This window comes from Pseudophryne corroboree, chromosome 2 (assembly GCF_028390025.1).
Source record: "Pseudophryne corroboree isolate aPseCor3 chromosome 2, aPseCor3.hap2, whole genome shotgun sequence".
NCBI classification, from domain to species: Eukaryota; Metazoa; Chordata; class Amphibia; order Anura; family Myobatrachidae; genus Pseudophryne; species Pseudophryne corroboree.
Window position 1 is genome coordinate 964,345,223 of NC_086445.1, and position 26,141 is coordinate 964,371,363.

The 26,141-nt window shown below is 47.3% G+C and overlaps 1 protein-coding gene across 4 annotated transcripts in view; it reads left to right on the forward strand.

Moving 5' to 3' along the window:
* Positions 1-26,141, forward strand: part of USP25 (ubiquitin specific peptidase 25) — a 225,733-nt gene that overhangs the window by 39,423 nt on the left and 160,169 nt on the right. The window lies entirely within an intron of this gene.

Below are 26,141 nucleotides of genomic sequence, written 5' to 3' on the forward strand. Positions count from 1 at the left end.
CAGTCGGTCGACACAGACACAGACACGGGCACTGATTTCAGTGTCGACGGTGAAGAAACAAACGTATTTTCCTTTAGGGCCACACGTTACTTGTTAAGGGCAATGAAGGAGGTGTTACATATTTCTGATACTACAAGTACCACAAAAAAGGGTATTATGTGGGGTGTGAAAAAACTACCTGTAGTTTTTCCTGAATCAGATAAATTAAATGAAGTGTGTGATGATGCGTGGGTTTCCCCCGATAGAAAATTATTGGCGGTATACCCTTTCCCGCCAGAAGTTAGGGCGCGTTGGGAAACACCCCTTAGGGTGGATAAGGCGCTCACACGCTTATCAAAACAAGTGGCGGTACCGTCTCCGGATAGGGCCGTCCTCAAGGAGCCAACTGATAGGAGGCTGGAAAATATCCTAAGAAGTATTTACACACATACTGGTGTTATACTGCGACCAGCGATCGCCTCAGCCTGGATGTGCAGAGCTGGGGTGGCTTGGTCGGATTCCCTGACTAAAAATATTGATACCCTTGACAGGGACAGTATTTTATTGACTATAGAGCATTTAAAGGATGCATTTCTATATATACGAGATGCACAGAGGGATATTTGCACTCTGGCATCAAGAGTAAGTGCGATGTCCATATCTGCCAGAAGATGTTTATGGACACGACAGTGGTCAGGTGATGCAGATTCCAAACGGCACAAAGAAGTATTGCCGTATAAAGGGGAGGAGTTATTTGGGGTCGGTCCATCGGACCTGGTGGCCACGGCAACTGCTGGAAAATCCACCGTTTTTACCCTAAGTCACATCTCTGCAGAAAAAGACACCGTCTTTTCAGCCTCAGTCCTTTCGTCCCCATAAGAGTCATATCTGCCCAGGGATAGAGGAAAGGGAAGAAGACTGCAGCAGGCAGCCCATTCCCAGGAACAGAAGCCTCCACCGCTTCTGCCAAGTTTCTCAGCATGACGCTGGGGCCGTACAGGACCCCTGGATCCTACAAGTAGGATCCCAGGGGTACAGATTGGAAAGTCGAGACGTTTCCCCCTCGCAGGTTCCTGAAGTCTGCTTTACCAACGTCTCCCTCCGACAGGGAGGCAGTATTGAAAACAATTCACAAGCTGTATTCCCAGCAGGTGATAATCAAAGTACCCCTCCTACAACAAGGAAAGGGGTATTATTCCACACTATGTTGTGGTACTGAAGCCAGAAGGCTCGGTGAGACCTATTCTAAATCTGAAATATTTGAACACTTACAAAGGTTCAAATCAAGATGGAGTCACTCAGAGCAGTGATAGCGAACCAGGAAGAAGGGGACTATAGGGTGTCCCGGGACATCAGGGATACTTACCTCCATGTCCCAATTTGCCCTTCTCACCAAGGGTACCTCAGGTTCGTGGTACAGAACTGTCACTATCAGTTTCAGACGCTGCCGTTTGGATTGTCCACGGCACCCCGGGTCTTTACCAAGGTAATGGCCGAAATGATGATTCTTCTTCAAAGAAAATGGACGACCTCCTGATAAGAGCAAGGTCCAGAGAACAGTTGGAGGTCGGAGTAGCACTATCTCAAGTAGTTCTACGACAGCACGGGTGGATTCTAAATATTCCAAAACCGTAGTTGTTTCCGACGACACATCGGCTGTTCCTAGGGATGATTCTGGACACAGTCCAGAAAAGGGTGTTTCTCCCGGAGAAGAAAGCCAGGGAGTTATCCGAGCTAGTCAGGAACCTCCTAAAACCAGGAAAAGTGTCAGTGCATCATTGCACAAGGGTCCTGGGAAAAATGGTGGCTTCTTACGAAGCGATTCCATTCGGCAGTTTTCACGCAAGAACTTTTCAGTGGGATCTGCTGGAAAAATGGTCCGGATCGCATCTTCAGATGCATCAGCGGATAACCCTGTCTCCAAGGACAAGGGTGTTTCTTCTGCGGTGGCTGCAAAGTACTCATCTACTAATGGGCCGCAGATTCGGCATTCAGGAAGGGTCCTGGTGACCAGGGATGCCAGCCTGAGAGGCTGGGGAGCAGTCACACAGGGAAAAAATTTCCAGGGAGTGTGATCAAGTCTGGAGAATTCTCTCCACATAAATATACTGGAGCTAAGGGCAAGTTACAATGCTCTAAGCTTAGCAAGACCTCTGCTTCAAGGTCAGCCGGTATTGATCCAGTGGGACAACATCACGGCAGTCGCCCACGTAAACAGACAGGGCGGCACAAGAAGCAGAAGGGCAAAGGATTCTTCGCTGGGCGGAAAATCAGGGGATAGCACTGTCAGCAGTGTTCATTCCGACGCCCGGGAGAGTGGGGATTTCATCGGGAAGTCTTCCACATGATTGTGAACCATTGGGAAAGACCAAAGGTGGACATGATGGCGTCCCGCCTGAACAAAAAACTGGACAGGTATTGCGCCTGGTCAAGAGACCCTCAGGCAATAGCTGTGGACGCTCTGGTAACACCGTGGGTGTACCAGTCAGTGTATGTGTTCCCTCCTCTGCTTCTCATACCCAAGGTACTGAGAATTATAAGACGTAGAGGAGTAAGAACTATACTCGTTGCTCCGGATTGGCCAAGATGGACTTGGTACCTGGAACTTCAAGAGATGCTCACGGAGGACTCATGGCCTCTGCCGCTAAGAAGGGACTTGCTTCAGCAAGTACCGTGTCTGTTCCAAGACTTACCGCGGCTGCGTTTGACGGCATGGCGGTTGAACGCCGGATCCTAAGGGAAAAAGGCATTCCGGAAGAGGTCATTCCTACCCTGGTCAAAGCCAGGAAGGAGGTGACCGCACAACATTATCACCACATGTGGCGAAAATATGTTGCGTGGTGTGAGGCCAGGAAGGCCCCACGAAGAAATTTCAACTCGGTCGATTCCTGCATTTCCTGCAAACAGGAGTGTCTATGGGCCTCAAATTGGGGTCCATTAAGGTTCAAATTTCGGCCCTGTCGATTTTCTTCCAGAAAGAATTGGCTTCAGTTCCTGAAGTCCAGAAGTTTGTCAAGGGAGTACTGCATATACAACCCCCTTTTGTGCCTCCAGTGGCACTGTGGGATCTCAACGTAGTTCTGGGATTCCTCAAATCACATTGGTTTAAACCGCTCAAATCTGTGGATTTGAAATATCTCACATGGAAAGTGACCATGCTGTTGGCCCTGGCCTCGGCCAGGCGAGTGTCAGAATTGGCGGCTTTGTCTCACAAAAGCCCATATCTGATTGTCCATTCGGACAGGGCAGAGCTGCGGACTCGTCCCCAGTTTCTCCCTAAGGTGGTGTCAGTGTTTCACCTGAACCAGCTTATTGTGGTACCTGCGGCTACTAGGGACTTGGAGGACTCCAAGTTGCTAGATGTTGTCAGGGCCCTGAAAATATAGGTTTCCAGGACGGCTGGAGTCAGGAAAACTGACTTGCTGTTATCCTGTATGCACCCAATAAACTGGGTGCTCTTGATTCTAAGCAGACGATTGCTAGTTGGATGTGTAGTACAATTCAGCTTGCACATGCTGTGGCAGGCCTGCCACAGCCAAAATATGTAAATGCCCATTCCACAAGGAAGGTGGGCTCATCTTGGGCGGCTGCCCGAGGGGTCTCGGCTTTACAACTTTGCCGAGCAGCTACTTGGTCAGGGGCACACCCTGACTGAGGAGGACCGGGAGTTCTCTCATTCGGTGCTGCAGAGTCATCCGCACTCTCCCGCCCGTTTGGGAGCTTTGGTATAATCCCCATGGTCCTGACGGAGTCCCCAGCATCCACTTAGGACGTCAGAGAAAATAAGAATTTACTTACCGATAATTCTATTTCTCGTAGTCCGTAGTGGATGCTGGGCGCCCATCCCAAGTGCGGATTGTCTGCAATACTTGTACATAGTTATTGTTACAAAAATCGGGTTATTATTGTTGTGAGCCATCTTTTCAGAGGCTCCGCTGTTATCATGCTGTTAACTGGGTTCAGATCACAGGTTGTACAGTGTGATTGGTGTGGCTGGTGTGAGTCTTACCCGGGATTCAAAATCCTTCCTTATTGTGTACGCTCGTCCGGGCACAGTATCCTAACTGAGGCTTGGAGGAGGGTCATAGGGGGAGGAGCCAGTGCACACCACCTGATCCTAAAGCTTTTACTTTTGTGCCCTGTCTCCTGCGGAGCTGCTAATCCCCATGGTCCTGACGGAGTCCCCAGCATCCACTACGGACTACGAGAAATAGAATTATCGGTAAGTAAATTCTTATTTTCTCTAACGTCCTAGTGGATGCTGGGGACTCCGAAAGGACCATGGGGAACAGCGGCTCCGCAGGAGACTGGGCACAAAGTAAAAGCTTTAGGACTAGCTGGTGTGCACTGGCTCCTCCCCCTATGACCCTCCTCCAAGCCTCAGTTAAGATTTTGTGCCCGAACGAGAAGGGTGCAATCTAGGTGGCTCTCCTGAGCTGCTTAGAGTAAAAGTTTAAATAGGTTTTTTATTTTCAGTGAGACCTGCTGGCAACAGGCTCACTGCATCGATGGACTAAGGGGAGAAGAAGCGAACTCACCTGCGTGCAGAGTGGATTGGGCTTCTTAGGCTACTGGACATTAGCTCCAGAGGGACGATCACAGGCCCAGCCATGGATGGGTCCCGGAGCCGCGTCGCCGGCCCCATTACAGATGCTGAAGCAAGAAGAGGTCCATAAATCGGCGGCAGAAGACTTTCCTGTCTTCATAAGGTAGCGCACAGCACTGCAGCTGTGCGCCATTGCTCTCAGCACACTTCGGTCACTGAGGGTGCAGGACGCTGGGGGGGGGGCGCCCTGGGAAGCAATGAATTTACCTTATTTGGCAAAAAATACATCACATATAGCTCCTGGGCTATATGGATGTATTTAACCCCTGCCAGTTTTCCAGAAAAAAGCGGGAGAAGAGCCCGCCGTGAAGGGGGCGGGGCCTATCTCCTCAGCACACAGCGCCATTTTTCCCACACAGCTCCGCTGGTAGGAAGGCTCCCAGAATCTCCCCTGCATCCTGCAACTACAGAAACAGGGTAAAAAAGAGAGGGGGGCACTTATTTGGCAAAATAACAGATATAAGCAGCTATAAGGGATAGACACTTATTGTAAGGTTGTCCCTATACATATATAGCGCTCTGGTGTGTGCTGGCAAACTCTCCCTCTGTCTCCCCAAGGGGCTAATGGGTCCTGTCCTCTATCAGAGCATTCCCTGTGTGTGTGCTGTGTGTCGGTACGTTTGTGTCGACATGTATGAGGAGAAAAATGATGTGGAGACGGAGCAGAGTGTCTGTAACAGTGATGTCACCCCCTAGGGGGTCGACACCTGAGTGGATGTACTGTTGAAAATTACGTGACTGTGTCAGCTCTATATAAAAAAACAGTGGTTGACATGAGACAGCCGGCTACTCAGCTTGTGCCTGTCCAGACGTCTCATAGGCCGTCAGGGGCTCTAAAGCGGCCGTTACCTCAGATGGCAGATACAGACGCCGACACGGATACTAACTCCTGTGTCGACGGTGAAGAGACAACCGTGATTTCCAGTAGGGCCACACGTTACATGATTGAGACAATGGAAAATGTTTTTATACATTTCTGATAATACGAGTACCACCAAAAAAGGGGTATTATGTTCGGTGAGGGAAAAACTACCTGTAGTTTTCCTGAATCTGAGAAATAAAAGAGGTGTGTGATGATGCGTGGGTTTCCCCCCGATAACAATTAATAATTTCTTAAAAAGTATTGGCTGCATACCCTTTCCCGCCAGAGGTTAGGATGCATTGGGAAACACCCCCTAGGGGGGATAAGGCGCTCACACGCTTGTAAGAACAAGGGCTCTACCCTCTCATGAGATGGCCGCCCTTAAGGATCCTGCTGATAGAAAGCAGGAGGGTATCCAAAAAAGGTATTTACACACATACTGGTGTTATACTGCGACCAGCTATCGCCTCAGCCTGGAGGTGCAGTGCTGGGTTGGCATGGTCGGATTCCCTGACTGGAAATATTGATATCCTAGATAAGGATAGTATATTATTGCCTATAGAGCATTTAAAAGATGCATTTCTATATATGCATGATGCACAGCGGAATAATTGCCGACTGGCATCAAGTATAAGTGCGTTGTCCAATTCTACCAGTAAAATGGTCAGGTGATGCGGATTCCAAACGGCATTTGGAAGTATTGCCTTTGAAAGGGGACATTTGGGGTCGGTCTTTCAGACCTGGTGGCCACGGCAACAGCTGGGAAATCCACGTTTGTACCCCAGGTCGCCTCTCAAAATAAGACGCCGTATTATCAGGCGCAGTCCTTTGTTGGCAAGCGGACAAAAGGTTCCTCTTTTCTGCTCGTGACAGAGGGAGAGGAAAAAGGCTGCAGAGATCAGCCAGTTCCCAGGAACAGAAACCCCTTCCCGCCTCTGCCAAGCCCTCAGTATGACGCTAGGGCTTTACAAGCTCAGGCACGGTGGGGGCCCGTTCTCAATTAATTTCAGTGCGCAGTGGGCTCACTCGCAAGTAGACCCCTGGATCCTTCAGGTAATATCTCAGGGGTACATATTGGAATTCGAGACGTCTCCCCCTCGCCGTTTCCAAAAGTCGACTTTACCGACGTCTCCCTCTGACAGGGAGGCAGTTTTGGAAGTCATTCACAAGCTGTATTCCCAGCAGGTGATAATCAAGGTACCCCTCCTGCAACAGGGAACGGGGTATTATTCCACACTATTGTGGTACCGAAGCCAGACGGCTCGGTGAGACCGATTCTAAAATCTAAAATCTTTGAACACTTACATACAGAGGTTCAAATTCAAGATTGAGTCACTCAGAGCAGTGATTGCGAACCTGGAAGAAGGGGACTACATGATGTCTCGGGACATCAAGGATGCTTACCTTCATGTCAAAATTTACCCTTCTCACCAAGGGTACCTCAGGTTTATGATACAGAACTGTCACTATCAGTTCAGACGCTGCCGTATGGATGGTCCACGGCACCCCGGGTCTTTACCAAGGTAATGGCCGAAATGATGATATTCCTTCGAAGGAAGGGAATTTTAGTTATCCCTTACTTGGACGATTCCCTGATAAGGGTAAGATCCAGGGAACAGTTGGAGGTCGGTGTAGCACTATCTCAGGTAGTGTTGCGGCAGCACGATTGGATTCTCAATATTCCAAAATCGCAGCTGGTTCCGACGACGTGTCTTCTGTTCCTAGGGATGACCCTGGACACAGTCCAGAAAAAGGTATTTCTCCCGGAGGAGAAAGCCAGGGAGTTATCCGAGCTAGTCAGGAACCTCCTCAAACCGAGCCAAGTCTCAGTGCATCAATGCACAAGGGTTCTGGGTAAAATGGTGGCTTCCTACGAAGCAATCCCATTCGGCAGATTCCACGCAAGAACTTTCCAGTGGGACCTGCTGGACAAATGGTCCGGGTCGCATCTTCAGATGCATCAGCGGATAACCCTGTCACCAAGGACAAGGGTGTCCCTCCTGTGGTGGTTGCAGAGTGCTCATCTTCTAGAGGGCCGCAGATTCGGCATTCAGGACTGGGTCCTGGTAACCACGGATGCCAGCCTGCGAGGCTGGGGAGCAGTCACACAGGGAAGGAATATCCAGGACTCATGGTCAAGCCTGGAGACATCACTTCACATAAATATCCTGAAGCTAAGGGACATTTACAATGCTCTAAGCTTAGCAAGACCTCTGCTTCAAGGTCAGCCGGTGTTGATCCAGTCGGACAACATCACGGCAGTCACCCACGTAAACAGACAGGGTGGCACAAGAAGCAGAAGGGCAATGACCGAAGCTGCAAGGATTCTTCGCTGGGCGGAAAATCATGGGATAGCACTGTCAGCAGTATTCATTCCGGGAGTGGACAACTGGGAAGCAGACTTCCTCAGCACGACCTCCACCCGGGAGAGTGGGGACTTCACCCAGAAGTCTTCCACATGATTATAAACCGTTGGGAAAAACTCGACAGGTATTGCGCCAGGTCAAGGGACCCTCAGGCAATAGCTGTAGACGCTCTGGTAACACTGTGGGTGTACCAGTCAGTGTATGTGTTCCCTCCTCTACCTCTCATACCCAAGGTACTGAGATTGATAAGATGGAGAGGAGTAAGCACTATATTCGTGGCTCCGGATTGGCCAAGAAGGACTTGGTAACCGGAACTTCAAGAGATGCTCACGGAGGATCCGTGGCCTCTACCTCTAAGAAGGGACCTGCTCCAGCAGGGACCCTGTCTGTTCCAAGACTTACCGCGGCTGCGTTTGACGGCATGGCGGTTGAACGCCGGATCCTGAAGGAAAAAAGGCATTCCGGATGAAGTCATCCCTATCCTGATCAAAGCCAGGAAGGATGTAACCGCAAAACATTATCACCGCATTTGGCGAAAATATGTTGCGTGGTGCGAGGCCAGTAAGGGCCGACGGAGGAAATTCAACTGGGTCGATTCATACATTCCTGCAAACAGGAGTGTCTATGGGCCTGAAATTGGGGTCCATTAAGGTTCAAATTTCGGCCCTGTCAATTTTCTTCCAAAAGGAACTAGCTTCAGTCCCTGAAGTACAGACGTTTGTAAAAGGGGTACTGCATATACAGCCTCCTTCTGTGCCTCCAGTGGCACTTTGGGATCTCAATGTAGTTTTTTTTTGGGTTCCAAAAGTCACATTGGTTTGAACCACTTAAATCTGTGGAGTTAAAATATCTCACATGGAAAGTGGTCATGCTGTTGGCCCTGGCCTGGGCCAGGCGCGTGTCAGAATTGGCGGCTTTATCCTGTAAAAGCCCTTATCTGATTTTCCATTCGGACAGGGCGGAATTGAGGACTCGTCCTCAATTTCTCCCTAAGGTGGTTTCAGCATTTCACTTAAACCAACCTATTGTGGTGCCTGCGGCTACTAGGGACTTGGAGGATTCCAAGTTGCTGGACGTAGTCAGGGCCCTGAAAATATATGTTTCCAGGACGGCTGGAGTCAGAAAATCTGACTCGCTGTTTATCCTGTATGCACCCAACAAGCTGGGTGCTCCTGCTTCTAAGCAGACGATTGCTCGTTGGATTTGTAGTACAATTCAGCTTGCACATTCTGTGGCAGGCCTGCCACAGCCAAAATCTGTAAAAGCCCATTCCACACGGAAAGTGGGCTCATCTTGGGCGGCTGCCCGAGGGGTCTCGGCTTTACAACTTTGCCGAGCAGCTACTTGGTCAGGGGCAAACACGTTTGCTAAATTCTACAAATTTGATACCCTGGCTGAGGAGGACCTGGAGTTCTCTCATTCGGTGCTGCAGAGTCATCCGCACTCTCCCGCCCGTTTGGGAGCTTTGGTATAATCCCCATGGTCCTTTCGGAGTCCCCAGCATCCACTAGGACGTTAGAGAAAATAAGAATTTACTTACCGATAATTCTATTTCTCATAGTCCGTAGTGGATGCTGGGCGCCCATCCCAAGTGGGGATTGTCTGCAATACTGGTACATAGTTATTGTTACCAAAAAAATCTGGTTATTGCTGTAGTGAGCCATCTTTTCTAGAGGCTCCTCTGTTATCATGCTGTTAACTGGGTTCAGATCACAAGTTGTACGGTGTGATTGGTGTGGCTGGTATGAGTCTTACCCGGGATTCAAAATCCTTCCTTATTGTGTACGCTCTTCCGGGCACAGTATCCTAACTGAGGCTTGGAGGAGGGTCATAGGGGGAGGAGCCAGTGCACACCAGTTAGTCCTAAAGCTTTTACTTTGTGCCCAGTCTCCTGCGGAGCCGCTGTTCCCCATGGTCCTTTCGGAGTCCCCAGCATCCACTACGGACTATGAGAAATAGAATTATCGGTAAGTAAATTCTTATTATTTAGTTAATTGGTAAACTGAGGGTCTGCTAAATGTATTAGTCTTTGTAGAGTTTTGTGATCAGTGTATGACACCTTCAAGAGAGATAAAGTGAAGTTGCCCATTGTACCCTATCGCTTCTAAGTACAGTAGGCAATTCGGTCGTTTGTAGCTCCCATCTAAAGAACCCGGTAAAGAATTTGGTTGTTATGGGCGACCAGCCCAGAGGCTGCACTTCTTGCTGATATCTGCTTGCAACTTCCTGAGGTGTGAGCAGAAATCTGCATAAAAGTAGGTCTTTGGGGCTGGTCACAAGTGCCGGATGCACCCTAGCTGCAGCACGCCCGGCACTTAGCACGGAAGAAGCCACTTAACGAGGCTAGTCCTGTGCATTACTGTGCGAGAAAAGGGCCGCTGCGACATTTGGGGGTTGGTCGCATAAACAACTGCATAGCTCCTGTGAAGTTTACGGCCATTGTGACCAGCGCAGAGCTGGCTGCTCAAACAATTGAACAGCTCCTGTCATGAGAAGCAATTGACTTGTCCCCTGTAACTTAGAACTCCCCATCTCCCTGCATCTTCCTTGAAAACAAAAAGAGGTTATATCTGAACTTTTTTAACTGGGGAACAGAACAGAATAGGAGTTGTACACTGTAGTATGTATAAAGCTATTCATTTTTAAAAAAAACTAAAGAATCTGTAACTTTTAGCTTAGGGTGGGACTTTTTACTGCAATCATTGACTCCAAGAGGAAGGGTAGTGGGTACAGAGGCTGGGCCTAGTTGTGGGTGGCTCTCTGGATCCCGGGCAAACAGAATGCTGTCCCACAGGCACTACTCCCACTGTTGAGTGTACACGTTTTCCATAGAGAGGGAATAGAACCTGTTGCGAGCGACCGAGCCCGCATGGTGCTTTGTTGCACTCACTTCCCCCTCCCCGCCCCTTGGCATTCTGCTGCCGGATCCTGGGGTCGGTATGCCGACCGCTGGTCTCCCAGCCCTGACCCCCCCAACATGATTTGACCATATATGTGTGTTTCTTAAACATTCTTAAATGATTCTGTTTATAGTCGCTGTAAGGTCCACTTTAAGAAGTGCTGCTTAAAAATTCCAAATAAACACTGTGGCATTGATCCGTTTTCATTCCACTATAGCCAGGCAAGCATTTCTGCTGTAAATAGCACTTACCCCCTGACCTTGCCTCTGACCAGCACTGTGGTTCTCTGGTCCCTGGCAGTGATTCAGTGAAGCAATCTGCAAATGAGACCCAAAAGGACTCTTGAAAAAGAATGTCTTTATAATAATTTCTAGTCTTGCACACACTTTTTTTTTTTTCTTTCATTTTTGTTATCATGCTTGAAAAAATAAATCTTATTACTGTACATTTGTGTGGCTTTCATTCACATTCTGCATATACTTTATATGCATTATAATCATCGTCTCATCATAATCTTGTCTTTACTATCTGGCCATACATAGCTGCCTACACATAAACTGGCTGAGTGATTTTGACATTAATTAAGGTTATTTCATAAATTGCATGGAGATTATAGTGTTGCTCAAATGCATTTTGATTTGTAACATTTCCCTCTGTTCTAAATGTAATACAGGTTGAGTCTCCCTTATCCAAAATGCTTGGGACCAGAGGTATTTTGGATATGGGATTTTTCCGTATTTTGGAATAATTGCATACCATAATGAGATATCATGGTGATGGGACCTAAATCTAAGCACAGAATGCATTTATGTTACATATACACCTTATACACACAGCCTGAAGGTAATTTTAGCCAATATTTTTTATAACTTTGTGCATTAAACAAAGTGTGTCTACATTCACACAATTCATTTATGTTTCCTATACACCTTATACACACAGCCTGAAGGTCATTTAATACAATATTTTTAATAACTTTGTGTATTAAACAAGGTTTGTGTACATTGAGCCATCAGAAAACAAAGGTTTCACTATCTCACTCTCACTCAAAAAAGTCCGTATTTCAGAATATTCCGTATTTCGGAATATTTGGATATGGGATACTCAACCTGTAGTCGTCATTTCTGGGGTTTAATGGAGCAATAAAGCCACATTTGCGTAATTACATTTATTTTCCACACATGTACGTGTATTCATTTGGATTTTTATTTGTAAACTAGCGGAATACACGTGCTTCGCTACGGAATTTAAAGAATAATGCTAATCTTTGTCAGTCCGCACCTCTGGGCTTCCCCGGATTGATACTGTCAAAATGCTGGTGCTGAGGAGAATAATCCGCCTCCTTCTCTGCCCCATCCGGCCTCTGATGCTGCCCTGCTCAGTGCTATAAATACTGGGATGACAGGCCAAGCTCCGCCCCCTGTATGTTAAATATGTTAGGTTTGTAGGCTGACTCTGTCAAAGGGCCCTAGGTCTCCTTGCTTAGCTTTGACACTAAAGTATGCATCTGCCCCTACCCGTGGGTGCCTCTGTGTAAATTGCTCCAGCCATTCCAGTGTTATGCCAAAAACTATGGATTTTTACATGTCACCCCCTTCCCACCCCAACCCCTAGGGGTGTCTTATCCCCACAGTATTTTTTCCCCGGATTGTAAGTCATAGCTGTACCAAGTTTGGTGTATATTGCTCCAGGCATTCCAGAGTTATGCTGGAACATACAAACATACATACTGTAAGTCCATTTTTATGTATAGACATACATTCTACTTTTATCATTTTTGAAAAATGCCATAAATGGTAAAAATTCAATAAACATATTTATGGTCTGTAAATAAAAAACCAAAAACAATAATTGTCTTTTTTTTTTTTTTTTTTTTAACTATAGATACGTTAATAAAAAAGTTCCATTCCCCATTGTTATTGTTTGCACTACATACAGTGGTTGGTGGTACTAATTATCATTATTATTTTTATTACCTAGACAACTCCTAGGGAGAGAGAAATATAGATATATAATTTGTTTTTTTAATTAAAAATAAAAACGTTTGGAAAATGTTTTTGGTGACATATTGACATTTGATAGTTTTTCTTTTAATATTTATTAGCTAGCTAAGGAATAATAGACAAACCATGCGAAAGTACGCTTTGCATCCATTTTTCTAATTGGGGGTAATTCAGACCCATACCTCCCAACTGTCCCGATTTTCGCGGGACAGTCCCATTTTTTGGGGACTGTCCCGCTGTCCCACCCGCGGGCCGCAGTGTCCCGCGGTGGGGGGTGGGGCAGTTGGGAGGCTCTGTGTCTCGCTGCCCTGCTTAGCAGAGCAGCGGTGAATAGACGCTGTGCGCATGCGCACAGTGTCTATTCACTGGAGTCAAAGGGAGAGGGGGCATGCCAGCGGCTCACAGAGCGCTGGGCATGCCCCCTCAGTGACGAAAACGGTCCTCCGCTAAACCACGCCCCTTTTCTTAGACCACGCCCCTTTTCGGGAGTGTGTCCCTCTTTAGAAAACAAAGAAGTTGGGAAGTATGCAGACCTGATTGCTAGGGTGCATTTTTTGCATCCCTGTGATAAGGTAATCGCCGCCTACATGGGGAGGGTATGGTGTGTGTGTGTGTGCAGGCGTGTGATCGCATTTGTAGCAGAGCTGCACAAACATGAGTTTCTGCAGTCTCTGCTCAGCCCAGGACTTAATCTTCTTCCTCTGCGATGATTGGGCCGGAGCTGACGTCAGAAACCCTCCTTCCAAACACCCGGTCCCTCCTGCATTTTCCGGGACACTCCTACAAAATGGTCAGTTGCCACCCACAAACGGCCTCTTCCTGTCAGTCACCTTGCGATCGCCTGCGTGATCGCTTTTTTTGCACCATTCCGTCGCTATGCACCGATGCCCGGTGCAGTCATCCGGCACATTGCGGTGCATGAGCAGTACAGACCTGATTGGCCGCTGTGCGAAAACGCACAGCAGCGATCGGGTCTAAATTACCCCCATAGTCACCAGAAAAATACCCTGAAATCTAGTTGCCTAATTCTGACATGTAAAGATACTGTACCCCAATTACTGTGTTTTTCTTTAGTTAAGGTGTTTTGAGAGTAAAGCTAGGAACACATAAAGGTTTAACCAAACAATGGTAGCGAGTCGATCCATTCTGACAGACCAAAACGATTCCAGAAACTGTTGATTTATATATTGTATATCTAATAATCTTTTCATTTGTAACAGTCCCTTAGTCCCTAAATCATCCTGCCGATCAATGTTTCCACTGCATACAACTATTGGCAGAAATCAGGACACACTGCATTTTCCGGAAGATTCAAAAACGACATAGTTCTACACTATTTGTGTATTTTTGGGCACAGTGTACACACTAATCAATTAACAGGCAATGAACAATTTTTGCCAGTTCGGCCCAAAATTTCTATAATGTGTAACTAGCTTTATACTATGGGCAAAAATCCGAAGTGCAGTGTAGGTCATATTTGGGCGACACATAAAATATAATTTTAATAGATTCAATGCAGAATTGTTGTATCAGTAAGCGGTTGGATAAATCTACTAGTAATGCCTTGCATGAGATAGGTGATCCCATATCTAGCCTGGGTACAGCAGGCAATCCCTAATGATGTGACATTGGGGCAGATGTATTAACCTGGAGAAGGCATAAGGAAGTGATAAACCAGTGATATGTGCAAGGTGATAAACGAACCAGCCAATCGGCTCCAATATGTAAATTAACAGTTAGGAGCTGATTGGCTGGTGCATTTATCACCTTGCACATTTCACTGGTTTATCACTTCCTTATGCCTTCTCCAGGTTAATACATCTGCCCCATTGTTTCCTGAAATCGAAGCACTATTATGTTACATGCCGTTTGTGAACATTGCGGGCCAGGGACCCAATTAAACGATTACCGGCCCTGTCTTTGCAGTTTTTGACAGCCATAGTCTGGTGAAAGCAGCCAGTAAAATTTGTCTACGTTTTTTGTGTGAAAAGGTTAAGCAACTTGTATATTAAACAATTGACTATTAAGTGCCAAATAGTTGTTAGTTTTTATCCGGAAACCGTATAAGCTACATGATTAGACTGCAAGTTGTGGTTCATGTAACTTTGTATGCTCCTAGTTAAGAGCTGAAGTCTCCCTAGGGTATCTTGGTGATACAGAACTGGGCAGCTGTTGGCGTGGGCTCTCTTCTTAGGGCTGTATGTATACAGGCTTTGTAAAAGGCCAGGAAGTTCAGGTATCCTGCACAAGCTGTTCAGCGTCTAATCTGTCCGGGACAACTTGCTCAATTTGAGTCTTAGTTAATAGCGATGGCTTTAGGGTAAACCTAATATGCGGCTATTTGAGCATGATATTCCTGTTTACAGAATGCCAAGTACAAAACATTCTGAATTTTAAAATCGTAGAAAGTCTTTAGTTCTAAATATATGTGGGGATTTTCCAAACCTCATTTAACTTAATACGCATGGCTTGCTACACTGTTTTACCACCCCAACTCCTTAGGCCGGGTGCACATTATAGCAATAATGGCACGATTTATCGTATCGGAATGACAAATCGTTTATCATATGCAACGAGTTTTATGACTCTTTGAAAAATGAACCCCATAGATTGGTAGGTTATAAGATCCACCGAGGCAGGGACTTGATATGAATGGCCAAATATTCTGTAAAGCGCTGCAGAATTTGTGTGTGCTATATAAATAACTGCAAACAAACAAACTCTGAATCGGGAGGCGGTCAAGATCCCGCCAGACGGAATCCCGGCGGTCGAAATACCGACGCCGGAATCCCGACCAGCAGAATCCTGACATATTCTCCCTCCGTGGGTGTCCACGACACCCATAGAGGGAGAATATAATAGTGTGCCGAGCGTAGCGAGCCCGCAAGGGTCTGCGTTCCGCTTGCCTCCCCTGTCGGGATTCCGACGTCGGTATTTCGACCGCCGGGATCCCGTCCAGCGGGATTTAGTACTGATCCCTCTGAATCCGGTCCTATATTTTCTATTTCTGACTTAATACAGCCTCTTAGCCATATATATTAGTAAAGCTGAATTAGTTTAATCTCCTTGATCTGAGTTATGATGCGGCTCTGCTGTACTGTCTGCATTGCATAAAATGGTTGATTATTGATTTAAGTCCTCGTAATAGTGTCCTCCTCTGTGGTTTCCCAGCATAAAAGGGTAATGAAAGGGTCCTGGTGGAGATCCTATGTGGAAATAAGTTTGAGTGAGGGATGGATACAGGAAGATTTTTGTAATAACATTGGGCCCTCGTGAATATTGCCATATAACCTGTATGTTAGCAGTCTCTGGAGCTTGTTAATATATTAGTGCCAGAGTTTCAAACTGTCGCATCCCAGCATGCCCTGCCACAGTTTTGCTAGTAAGGCATGCTAAAACTGATGCAGGGCATGCTAGGATGTGTAGTACTACAGCAGCTGGAAGGTCACAGGTTGAAGACACCTTTAGACAGTGTTCTAAGAAGCAGCGGGGATCATTTAGGGGGAGATGTATCAACATTTGGAGAGAGAAAGTACCAACCAATCCTCTTCTAACTGGCTGTGTTTGAAAAATGACAGGAGCTGATTGGTACTTTATCTCTCTCCATGCTTTGATACATCTCCCCCTTAGAGAGAACCTCTGTAAAGGTCAGTGACTTGTTAGCAAGGTCACCCACTAAGACTGAACTGGCTGCAGGGAGCCGGATTTAACTTGGTTACCCAAGAACTTGAGCATAAAAAATATTCAAGGGGTTGAGGGATGGCTGGAGATTTAGAAGCAGATGTATTAAGCCTGGAGAAGTGATAAAGCAGTGATAAGTGAAAGGTGATAATGCACCAGCCAATCAGCTCCTAACTGTCATTTTTCAAACCTGTAATGATTGGCTGGTGCGTTATCACATTCCTCGTATCACTGCTTTATCACTTCCCCAGGCTTAATACATCTGCCCCTGTATTCCCAACTTTCCGGTATAAGGGGGTTTGGGGATTCAGGGGCAGATGTATTAAGCCTGGAGAAGTGATAAAGCGGTGATAAGTGCAAGGTGATAACGCACCAGCCAATCAGCTCCTAACTGTCATTTCTCTAACGTCCTAGTGGATGCTGGGGACTCCGTAAGGACCATGGGATAGACGGGCTCCGCAGGAGACATGGGCACTTTAAGAAAGAATTTAGGTTCTGGTGTGCACTGGCTCCTCCCTCTATGCCCCTCCTCCAGACCTCAGTTTGATACTGTGCCCAGACGAGCTGGGTGCTTTTCAGTGAGCTCTCCTGAGTTTGCTGAGAGAAAGTATTTTGTTAGGTTTTTTATTTTCAGGGAGCTCTGCTGGCAACAGACTCCCTGCATCGTGGGACTTAGGGGAGAGAAGCAGCCCTACTCTCTGAAGCTAGGTCCTGCTTCTTGGGCTACTGGACACCATTAGCTCCAGAGGGATCGTACGCAGGATCTCACCCTCGCCGTCCGATCCCAGAGCCGCGCCGCCGTCCCCCTCGCAGAGCTGGAAGACAGAAGCCGGGTGAGTATGAGAAGCAAAGAAGACTTCACAGGCGGCAGAAGACTCCGTTCTTCACTGAGGTAACGCACAGCACTGCAGCTGTGCGCCATTGCTCCCACACACCTCACATACTCCGGTCACTGTAAGGGCGCAGGGGGGGGCACCCTGGGCAGCATTTTGGACCTCTTTTGGCAAAAGTTAAACCTATATACAGCTGGGCACTGTATATATGTATGAGCCCCCGCCAAAAATTGCATATTTAAGCGGGACAGAAGCCCGCCGCCGAGGGGGCGGAGCTTCTTCCTCAGCACTCACCAGCGCCATTTTTTTCTCCACAGCTCCGCTGAGAGGAAGCTCCCCAGGCTCTCCCCTGCAGATACACGGTAGAAGAGGGTAAAAAGAGAGGGGGGCACATAATTAGGCGCAAAAAACAATATAAAAACAGCAGCTACTGGGTTAACATTAAGTTACTGTGTTATTCCTGGGTTTATAGCGCTGGGGTGTGTGCTGGCATACTCTCTCTCTGTCTCTCCTAAGGGCCTAGTGGGGGAACTGTCTTCAAAAAGGGCATTCCCTGTGTGTGTGGTGTGTCGGTACGCTTGTGTCGACATGTCTGATGAAGAAGGCTATGTGGAAGCAGAGCGGGAAGAAGTGAATGTGGTATCTCCGCCGAGGGCGCCGACACCTGATTGGATGGGTATGTGGAAGTTTTTAAATGATAATGTTAATTCCTTGCATAAAAGGTTAGAAAAAGCTGAAGCCTCAGGACAGTCAGGGTCCCAACCCGTGCCTGATCCTATGTCGCAGAGGCCGTCAGGGTCTCAGAAGCGCCCACTATCCCAAATTGTTGACACCGATATCGACATGGATTCTGACTCCAGTGTCGATTACGATGATGCAAAGTTACAGCCAAAATTGGCTAAATCCATCCGTTATATGATTATAGCAATTAAGGATGTGTTGCACATCACAGAGGAAATCCCAGTCCCTGACAAGAGGGTACATATGTATGGGGAAAAGAAGCCGGAGGTATCCTTTCCCCCCTCACACGAGCTAAATGAGTTATGTGAAAAGGCTTGGGAATCTCCAGATAAAAACCTGCAGATTTCCAAAAGGATTCTTATGGCGTATCCTTTCCCGCCAACGGACAGGTTACGCTGGGAATCCTCCCCTAAGGTGGACAAAGCTTTAACACGCTTATCCAAGAAGGTAGCCCTGCCGTCACAGGATACGGCTACCCTCAAAGATGCTGCGGATCGCAAACAGGAGATTACCCTGAAGTCCATTTATACACATTCAGGTACCTTACTGAGGCGGGCGATCGCGTCGACCTGGGTGTGTAGTGCTGTAGCAGCATGGACGGATACCGTGTCTGAGGAAATTGATACCTTAGACAAGGATACTATATTGTTGACCTTGGGGCATATTAAAGACGCTGTCCTATATATGAGAGATGCTCAAAGAGACATTAGTCTACTGGGTTCTAGAATAAATGCTATGTCAATTTCTGCCAGAAGGGTCCTGTGGACTCGACAATGGACAGGTGATGCCGACTCAAAAAGGCATATGGAGGTTTTACCTTACAAGGGTGAGGAATTGTTTGGGGAGGGTCTCTCGGACCTGGTCTCCACAGCTACTGCTGGAAAGTCAAATTTTTTGCCATATGTTTCCTCACAGCCTAAGAGAGCACCGTATTATCAAATGCAGTCCTTTCGATCACAGAGAAACAAGAAAGTCCGAGGTGCGTCCTTTCTTTCCAGAGGCAGGGGCAGAGGAAAGAAGCTCCACAACACAGCTAGTTCCCAGGAACTGAAGTCCTCCCCGGCCTCTACAAAATCCACCGCATGACGCTGGGGCTCCACAAGCGGAGCTAGGCCCGGTGGGGGCACGTCTTCGAAATTTCAGCCACAAGTGGGTTCACTCCCAGTTGGATCCCTGGGCAATAGAGATTGTGTCTCAGGGATACAAGCTGGAATTCGAGGAGATGCCCCCTCACCGATACCTCAAATCGGCCCTGCCAGCTTCCCCCCCACGAGAGGGAAATAGTGTTAACTGCAATTCACAAATTGTATCTTCAACAGGTGGTGGTCAAGGTTCCCCTCCTTCAACAAGGAAGGGGTTATTATTCGACAATGTTTGTAGTCCCGAAACCGGACGGTTCGGTCAGACCCATATTGAATTTAAAATCCCTGAACATATACCTGAAAAGGTTCAAGTTCAAGATGGAATCGCTGAGAGCGGTCATCGCAAGCCTGGAAGGGGGGGATTTTATGGTGTCTCTGGACATAAAGGATGCATACCTTCATGTCCCCGTTTATCCACCTCATCAGGCGTACCTCAGATTTGTGGTACAGGGTTGTCATTACCAATTTCAGACGTTGCCGTTTGGTCTCTCCACGGCACCGAGAATATTTACCAAGGTAATGGCGGAAATGATGGTACTCCTGCGGAAGCAAGGAGTCACAATTATCCCATACTTGGACGATCTCCTCATAAAAGCGAGATCAAGAGAGCAGTTGCTGATCAGTGTAGCACTTTCTCTGGAAGTGTTACGGCAACACGGCTGGATTCTAAATATTCCAAAGTCGCAGTTGGTTCCTACGACTCGTCTGCCTTTCCTGGGCATGATTCTAGACACAGACCAGAAAAGGGTTTATCTCCCGATGGAGAAAGCTCAGGAACTCATGACACTGGTCAGGACCCTATTAAAACCAAAACAGGTGTCCTGGGAAAGATGGTGGCATCATACGAGGCCATTCCCTTCGGCAGGTTCCATGCGAGGACTTTTCAATGGGACTTACTGGACAAGTGGTCCGGATCACATCTTCAGATGCATCGGTTAATCACCCTATCCCCCAGGGCCAGGGTGTCACTCCTGTGGTGGCTACAGAGCGCTCACCTTCTCGAGGGCCGCAGATTCGGCATTCAGGACTGGGTCCTGGTGACCACGGACGCAAGCCTCCGAGGTTGGGGTGCAGTCACACAGGGAAGAAATTTCCAAGGTCTGTGGTCAAGTCAAGAGACTTGCCTTCACATCAACATCCTGGAACTAAGGGCCATATACAACGCCCTACGTCAAGCGGAGAACCTGCTTCGCGACCAACCGGTTCTGATTCAGTCAGGCAACATCACCGCAGTGGCTCATGTAAACCGCCAAGGCGGCACAAGGAGCAGAGTGGCGATGGCGGAAGCCACCAGAATTCTTCGCTGGGCGGAGAATCACGTAAGCACACTGTCAGCAGTGTTCATCCCAGGAGTGGACATCTGGGAAGCAGACTTCCTCAGCAGACACGACCTCAACCCGGGAGAGTGGGGACTTTATCAGGAAGTCTTCGCACATATTACAAGTCGGTGGGAACTGCCACAGGTGGACATGATGGCATCCCGCCTCAACAAAAAGCTACAGCGGTATTGCGCCAGGTCAAGAGACCCTCACGTGATGGCTGTAGACGCCCTGGTGACACCGTGGGTGTTCCAGTCAGTCTATGTATTTCCTCCTCTTAATCTCATACCCAAGGTACTGAGGATAATAAGAAAAAGAGGAGTGAGAACAATACTCATTGTTCCAGATTGGCCACGAAGGACTTGGTATCCAGATCTGCAAGATATGCTCACAGAGGACCCGTGGCCTCTTCCTCTAAGACAGGACTTGTTGCAACAGGGGCCTTGTCTGTTCCAAGACTTACCACGGCATGGCGGTTGAACGCCGGATCCTAGCAGAGAAAGGCATTCTGGATGAGGTCATTCCTACGCTGATAAAGGCTAGGAAGGACGTGACCGCTCAACATTATCACCGTATATGGTGAAAATATGTTGCTTGGTGTGAGGCCAGGAATGCTCCTACGGAGGAATTCCAGCTGGGCCGTTTCCTTCACTTCCTACAGTCCGGAGTGAATTTGGGCCTAAAATTGGGTTCCATTAAGGTCCAGGTTTCGGTCCTATCCATTTTCTTTCAAAAAGAGTTGGCTTCTCTACCTGAAGTTCGGACGTTTGTAAAGGGAGTGCTGCATATTCAGCCCCCTTTTGTGCCTCCAGTGGCACCTTGGGATCTTAACGTGGTATTGAGTTTCCTGAAATCCCATTGGTTTGAACCACTCAAAACGGTGGAGTTGAAATATCTCACGTGGAAGGTGGTCATGCTGTTAGCCTTGGCTTCGGCTAGGCGTGTGTCAGAGTTGGCGGCTTTGTCACATAAAAGCCCCTATCTGGTTTTCCATGCGGATAGAGCAGAATTGCGGACCCGTCCACAATTTCTGCCGAAAGTGGTTTCATCCTTTCATATAAACCAACCTATTTTGGTGCCTGTGGCTCCTACTGACTTGGAGGATTCCGAGTTACTTGATGTGGTCAGGGCTTTGAAGGTTTATGTAGCCAGAACGGCTAGGGTCAGGAAAACAGAGTCTTTGTTTATCCTGTATGCTTCCAACAAGCTTGGTGCTCCTGCTTCAAAGCAAACTATTGCTCGCTGGATCTGTAACACGATTCAGCAGGCTCATTCTGCGGCTGGATTGCCGCTGCCAAAATCAGTTAAGGCCCATTCCACTAGGAAGGTGGGCTCTTCTTGGGCGGCTGCCCGAGGGGTCTCGGCATTACAGCTTTGCCGAGCGGCTACTTGGTCAGGTTCAAACACTTTTGCAAAGTTCTACAAGTTTGATACCCTGGCTGAGGAGGACCTTGTGTTTGCTCAATCTGTGCTGCAGAGTCATCCGCACTCTCCCGCCCGTTTGGGAGCTTTGGTATAATCCCCATGGTCCTTACGGAGTCCCCAGCATCCACTAGGACGTTAGAGAAAATAAGATTTTACTTACCGGTAAATCTATTTCTCGTAGTCCGTAGTGGATGCTGGGCGCCCGTCCCAAGTGCGGATTGTCTGCAATACTTGTATATAGTTATTGCTTCAATAAGGGTTAAGTTATGGTTGCATCAGGGTTTGACCTGATGCTCTGTTATTTGTCATACTGTTAACTGGTTGTTATCACATGTTATACGGTGTGATTGGTGTGGCTGGTATGAATCTTGCCCTGGATTACCAAAATCCTTTCCTTGTACTATCAGCTCTTCTGGTCACAGTCTCTCTAACTGAGGTCTGGAGGAGGGGCATAGAGGGAGGAGCCAGTGCACACCAGAACCTAAATTCTTTCTTAAAGTGCCCATGTCTCCTGCGGAGCCCGTCTATCCCATGGTCCTTACGGAGTCCCCAGCATCCACTACGGACTACGAGAAATAGATTTACCGGTAAGTAAAATCTTATTTTTTCAAACCCATAATGATTGGCTGGTGCGTTATCACCTTTCACTTATCACTGCTTTATCACTTCTCCAGGCTTAATACATCTGCCCCTCAATGCCTTTGACATCGACGCAACACGCTTTTCCGGAATGGTAAATCATGTCTGCCGTCATTGCACAATTTCCCTTGCACACCATAGAGGTTGCCACATTGTATCCCCCCCCCCCTATGGTTTGTTACAAGTCTTTCACTTGGGGTTAACTCTTAGATTGAGTTATCCAGAGAATACAACATTTTTGTGGGAAAAATGCATTTCTTCCCCTCCCAAAATAACCTGGCAAAGCGCCTGCTTTATATAACATATTACTCATGTGATCTTCGCTTGTTGACGGGGTTTGTACAATACATGATGCTACCCACATTTGCAGTGCAGTTGTGTCATCTGCTTCTCGAAGCTGTCAGCTACAGTACTGTACTTTTATTCAACATAAACCCCCTTCCCCCCCATAATATTCACTGGGCATATTCATAGTTTGCGTTCTGGAAAATGTGTATAAATGCAAAATAAATTATGAGCAGGCTCATCTAAGAGCATTGCAAAGAACCATAAAGAGTGGAACGCCAGTTGCTGTATTTTAATCAATCAATGTTGGTAAAAAAAAAGCCCTATTACATATATCTACAGTAGGCTTCATAAAGTGGTAAATGATTTACAGTCATCTAGTGCCTCAAGTGATGGAATCCATTAGAACTTGTCTTAGACTTAAAGAATTCCATAAATTAAGCCTTGATCGGAGGTCTCGTGTTCCACCCAATCTACCAATGGCAAATCCAGTGATGGTCTCCTCACTACCTCCAAGGTGAGGGGGAGAGAGAGATTATTGCATTGGGTGACACCCTAGAACCCCAGTTTATATCCTAGATTTAAAATTACTAAAGGTGGGTACACACTGGCTGATATATCGCCGTTCTATTGAACGGCCGATATATCGCGGGTCCGTCGGCCAGTGTGTACAGGCGATATGAACGACGGAGTTCACAGACATATCGCGTCAGCCCCGCAGCACAGCCGATGGCCAATATATCTACCGATGTATTGGCGCATCGCTGTGTGTGTACGGGCGACCAGCCGGCCACACGAACACATGCTGCGGCAGCCGGCGGTGATTGACAGCTGAAACCCCCCCCCAAAATGCCTACACCCTCCCCCCAGTGTCTACCCCTAACAATAACCCCGATACTTACCTTCGGGATGTTGGCTGTCTTCCGGCGCTTGTCTCCTGAGTGGTGTCGAAATTCCGGCATCTGTCACATGGCTGCCGGCATTCCGTCCATCAGGATGCTAAACGCATTCCCTTTTGTTTTGATGTTTTTGTTACATCATTTATTAAACCTATTTTAAAAACTGCATACAATGCTGTAGGTTTATGTTCTCTGCGATTTCTTCCCAAATGCTATTTTAAAGACCCTCAGGGAGAAATGATTTTGATCGTATTGGTGACCTACATGGACTGTACACAGATCTTTTTCTGAAAATATTATGAAATCTGTACCATGTTTACCTGTCTTGCTATGTGCAATATTTGTACTCAAGGTACTAAAAGGACCTTTTATATTGACCATCTATTCACACTGAAAGATCTTGCTTTTACAGTTAATAAATCGTCACAGTGAGGAAGGGATTACATTCATCTCCAAACTATTTGGAAGTAACTGTATCCTCTGATGCAGTTATGGAGTCTGTGGGCAGGATGTATCAAGCTTTGGAGAGAGATAAAGTGGAGTAGGTGCCCGAAGCATCCAATCAGCTACTGTCATTTGTAATGGGCCCTACACACTGGCAGATCCGCCGCCGAGCTGCCCGATGGCGGATACAGGCGACCAGGCGGCAGGTGGGGAGTGAAGTTTCTTCACTACCCCCGTCACCCGGCTCCATGGCACTGCATGCTAATATGGACAATCTCGTCCATATTGGCCTGCATGCATAAGCGTCTGGGCACCAACGATTAACGAGCGCGGGGCCGCGCATCGTTTAATCGTTGGTGCCTACACACTGCACGATATGAACGAGTTCTCGTTCATTAATGAATGAGAACGTTCATATCGTTCATTTGATCTGCCAGTGTGTGGTTGCTTCGGTCAACTCCTCCACTTCATTTCTCTGCAAGGCTTGATAAATCTCGCCCATAGACTTTCCACAACTTTCCCCCTAGTGTGAATATATTGTCACAACCGCTAGCTGCAGCGGAACTACATATCCCAGCCTGCTTTGCCGCAGTTTTGCTGTTAGGGCATCCTAAAACTATGGCAGGGCATGCTGGGATGTGTAGTTCTGCTGCAGTGCCACAGGTACAGGTTGGCTACCGCTGCTATATGTGTATGTCATTTCAATGTAAAGACAGTTGCCACTGTGCAGTTCATACTTTGCATAGTGAACCGCAGGCCGGTTATTAATGCTGCTGAGTAATTGCTTCTGGTTAGATATGCATCACCATTGAGGCTTGAAATAGTCACGTCCACATGACCCATTTGTTTACACGGAATGAAGTCCTGATTTGTAAGCAGGTTGTTTCAGTCTGTGACTTGTGAGCCTTGGAATCCCTTTTATTGCATCTAGCAATGGAGTAGATCGCAGAGCTAGCTAATGAGACGGGCTGCTGTAGGTGACAGAGAAAGGGAACCAGAATCTAAATTACCCATCACTTTCACTTACAAAGTGCTGCAGGCTGCTTGCTGAACCAAATGTCACATTAATGGACAACATAATGTGGTGCTGAAGTGTATTTTGTTTTTTATGAGCCCTTCCCTTTGCCCCCCCGATTAGGATAAATGTTGTTCTACTTCTGTATATCTTATTCAGTTATACACTTTAGAAGTGCATACTGTATATAAATGATGACCGCTTACCTGTCCAAGGGCCTCATTCAGAGATGCAATGCAGATATTTACACGTTTCAACGATTATCAGCTGACTATGCGTGCATCACGATTGCACTGCATGCGGGTTAAGACACCCTAGCGATACTCACAGGGGCAGATGTATTAAGCTTGGAGAAGGGATAAAGAAGTGATAAAGCAGTGATAAGTGCAAGGTGATAACGCAGCAGTCAGTCAGCTCCTGTCATTTTTCAAATCTGCAATGATTGGCTGGTGTGTTATCACCTTGCGCTTATCACTGCTTTATCACTTCTTTATCCCTTCTCCAGGCTTAATACATCTGACTCACAGGGGCAGATTTTTTAAGCTCGGTGAATTGATAAAGGACCAGCCAGTCAGCTCCTAACTGTCATTTTTCAAACCCAGCCTGTGACATGGTAGTTAAGATCTGATTGGCTGGTCCTTTATCACCTTCCACTTTATCACTTCACCGAGCTTAATAAATCTGCCCCACAGTGAGAATTATTTCGTAAACTAAGTGACAGTCAGGGACCTTTAGGAGGAAGAAACCAGGAGTGGCGGCAAAGGCGCTGGGCCGTTGCGACTGTTTGTGGGGCATGTGTCAGCTGACAACTGCGATCTCGTATTCTGAGAACATGGTGATAGCGTCTCCGTTCCAGCTGCCCATTCTCCGCAACCATAGGGACAATCAGATGGGCGATTATGGAAGGATCTGTGACCACCGCTGCGTGTTTGTACACATTTGCTTTGATCTGCAAAGCCGCCTGTGGGCGTCTGAATACATTACCAGGCGGCTGCAGCATTA